General features: G+C 49.0%; 1 pseudogene; it reads right to left on the bottom strand.

Moving 5' to 3' along the window:
* Nucleotides 1–1,602: 1,602 nt before the first annotated feature.
* On the bottom strand, nucleotides 1,603–2,396 carry LOC101575190 (annotated as a pseudogene).
* Nucleotides 2,397–3,666: the final 1,270 nt, after the last annotated feature.

The following is a 3,666-nucleotide window of genomic DNA, read 5'->3' as shown; positions in this document are numbered from 1 at the left end:
TAGCAGCCCCCACCTTCTCTGGCCATCCGGGACACCACCTCCTTCCTTCTGGGTTCAAACTCTGACCTGGGCCACACTGCAGGAAGGCTGCCTGTGGGTAAAAGGGAGTGGAGCTCCAGCAGGACAGAACACGCAGGAAAAGTGATCATGCAACTGACAGACTCCCTACCCTGCTGAGTGCTGTAGCCTGCTGCTCTTAATTCTTCTAGCTCCAGGCCAACGAGAGAGTCTTGCAGAAGATCACAGGTACTGGCCAGGCATGTGCCGAAGGGTGCAGAAGCCTGAGACAGCAGGGCAGGGGAACTAAGGGGAGCGAGAATTATCAGGGAAGGAAGAGATGGGAGGTGGCAGTGGATAGTGTGGGCAATGTGTCCTCCAAATGCCCTAAACCAAGCCATCAGGAAGGACCCTGGAAGCAAGCAATATCAGAGTTGCCTGAGAACACCCAACATGAAAGAGCAGTCTGGTATGAGTCATGCAGAGGAGCACAGGACAGGCATGCCCCATGTCTTCTGGCAGTGGAGCTGGGATATCGGTCCTTTCCTTCTTGAATGTACGGCTGTGGCTGTGGCTGCTGATGGCCCTTGCGTGTAACAATCATGAAAGCAGTATCTTCCTCTGGGCTTGGTCTCTGAATGTGACCTCCCATAGCCAGAAAATGGCCCAGGTCCTCTAATAAAGGAAATGTAACAGGCATTGAGGGACACAGAAGCCTCTGGATATCATATCGGAAACATGATCTGAGAGGTTCTTCCCTCAGTGCCCCTCACTTGAGACAAAAGTATGGATTGGCATCTTTATCTTTTTTTCTAAGACTATAAACAAAACAAAAGAATATTATTTCTTTTTTCTATTTTATGTACCTGTGTTTTGTTTATTGCGGGATCTGAGTATATCCCCTACCCTTGCCCTGCAATCTGCCCCAAAGAATCCTCATTAACTTACCACCATGGCCTACCCTGCCGGGCTCATTCCCTTATCTGCTTTTGACTCTACTTCTCAGACAACCAAGATTTCTAACTGGAAGATCTGGCCAACCGCCACCAGGGCTCCTGACTAACGTCTGTGGGTTGGATTTATGTTCACTGAGAAACCATAAGAAGGCATGGATTGGGCCCATTCTTTTGGGGGCATTTAAACTAGAGGTCTCAATAATATCATGAAGAACGAATTGTCTTCTACATTCTGCAAGGAGATACTCTGATTCTGAGTATCCATCCTCCATTTTGCTCCTTCCCTCTAGACCCTAGGGCACATCCTCCAACAGGCACCTGTCTCCCAATCACATCTCTGAACTCCCTCTTTCATTGCACCCCAAAGCCACCCACAGCCATGCCAACTCTATCCACATCACAGGCCATTCCTGACACAAATCCATCTATAGCTTTCCAGCTGCCTTCCTGCCACACTCCTCACTACTTTTCTGTTCTTTACAGCTCATGTCTTTATTCTTTTTATATCAAGTTGGAAAACTTCCTCCAGTTAATTTTTGCTAGCTGCAACTCTTTATATCAAAATCATATGGTTCTTGCTCTCGCTGTCCTGTGTGTCAGTACAAGAGCCTTACACCTGTTTCACAATTGACGGTCAATTCCAACTGACCTTAGAACTCTGAGGAAGGGAGCGCAGGAACTGACTTTGATGGGCAGGCCAATAAGAGTGATCATGCTGCAGTGTGCAATGGTGGGTGTAAAGGCCATCTCCACCGTGCTGTAAGGATCAATCACTAACCTGGTGGTGGTGAGGAAGAGTCATCAGGGCACATGGAACCTCCAACACTGAGGGAAGGTCTTTTCTTTGTTGCTCTGGGCAAGTTGTCTAGCCTTTATGGGCTTCAGTTTCAATATTCATAAAATGGGCACAAGAATCTCTCCTCCAAAGATCCCCCTGGGTGTCCACGGGCTGAAAAATGTCACTCTTGTATATAGTGGAATGTGATTCCCCAGACAAGTTTCTCTTGTCACTGGTAGTAACTCACCTGAACCCTAACTTGCTCTACTACGTTCAATTCTTCTAGTGTCAGTGGATGCTCTGGGTCACTGAAAGAGCAAATATGATGTGTCTAATGAAGCAAAAACGACTTTCCACTTTTCTCCACTCAGAACCCTCGACCAGGAATGCCCATCTTGGATACTCCTCCACAAACTGCTGGAATTACAGCTCCTTCCCCAAAACGCAAGAACCCTCCCCCCCCCCCCGACCCAGCAGCAGTGGATATCGAAAATCTCACGGGTCTCTATGCTGTCTGGAATCTGCTCGTCCTCCTGGCCCGCCGTCACAGGCTGCTCCCCAGAACGCTCATAGATGAGTGGGTTAGTGTTCTCCAGAAGCCCACCGCCCACCCCGCCACCACCTCCGCCTCCGCCCTCACCGCCACCTCCTCCAAACTCCACCATCCCTGAGCCACAGTCAACGACAGTTTCTATATACTTCAGCTCCAACCAGCACAAATCCCAGAAAGAGGAAGAGGCGTGGCCTTAGAACGGGATCTCGCTAGGGACAGTTTTCGCAGTCATCCCTCAGGCCCAAGTTTGACAGAATCAGCAGTTTTAGCATGTAGACTACTGGCATTCAGGACAATGAGAAGGAACTCCAGTGATGCTGCGCTTGGGGGCCCATCGGGAACAGACATATTGAGACGAAGGCCAGTTTTCCTGTGACACTTAGGAGCGGTGGAGAAGTCTGTTAAGACCCAAACCCAGTTCTCCAGGAAGTCAGACAGAGCAGGCACTCAGATGCCCAGGCTGGCTTCCCTCTATCCTGGCAGGGTTCTCTGCATTTAGGAATGTCCTAGTGATTTCCCGCCTGCCCCTTAGAACAATAGGCCTGGGGATCACCTGCCAGGAACATGATTTGTCATCAAGTATTGACTTTTCATTTATTTGTTAGTTAGATAAGTGAAAGTGAGGTCTACCTCAGCTGGAGGAAGGGCAGTGAAACCCATTTCCTGCCCATGCTTGGATGGTTCACTAAGACGTGCCACATTCACCTGCATATTTCAGAAGCAGGGCACCAATAGGGAAGGAACAGCATTCACTCCCAGATAAAAGAATGACGGTCCTGTTAAGTTGCACGCAGTATAACAGACAGTTTGAGGCCTGGTGCAGCATGTAAAGAGGAGGGCTGGGTGAAAGCTCAGTAGATTAAGCAAGTGCCTGACAAGCATAAGGTCCTGAGTTCAATCGCTGGTACTGCCAAAAAAAAAAAAAAAAAAAAAATAGCAAAGAGGAGCTGTTAGTATGACGGGCACAATCACAACTCCATGTATTTGTCAGGCCTTTCCAGTCTTCCACAGGGAAATGCAATTTCCTACATCCTTGAGGAATCTCATCCCACAGCTCTTCAAGGAGCACTTCTGAGTTTACCAGTTACGGTTTCTTACTCCCTCCTCTTGGCCCTAGATACTCTTCCAGGTGTGACTGCAAAGACAATGTGCATCCTGACTTCAGTTCTGAGAAGAGGACTTCCTGGTAGCTCACAGGGACTGCAGAAGACAAGAGATAACTCAGAGGAAGTGAGAGAAAGCCAAAGGAAGGGCAGGTGGCTATGCTCCCCCTTCTGCTTCCTGGCTCCCTGGACCACTGCTTACCTCAACTGCAATCTGCACCTTGCCCTGCCTACTCTGTGCCCCACCTATTCCCTGCCAGGTTCAAACTCCAACCAGAG

The sequence above is a fragment of the Octodon degus genome, unplaced genomic scaffold (genome assembly GCF_000260255.1).
Source record: "Octodon degus isolate 3935 unplaced genomic scaffold, OctDeg1.0 scaffold03399, whole genome shotgun sequence".
Lineage (NCBI taxonomy): Eukaryota > Metazoa > Chordata > Mammalia > Rodentia > Octodontidae > Octodon > Octodon degus.
Note: the sequence above shows the minus strand (reverse complement) of the source record. Positions and strands in the feature narration are given on the sequence as shown.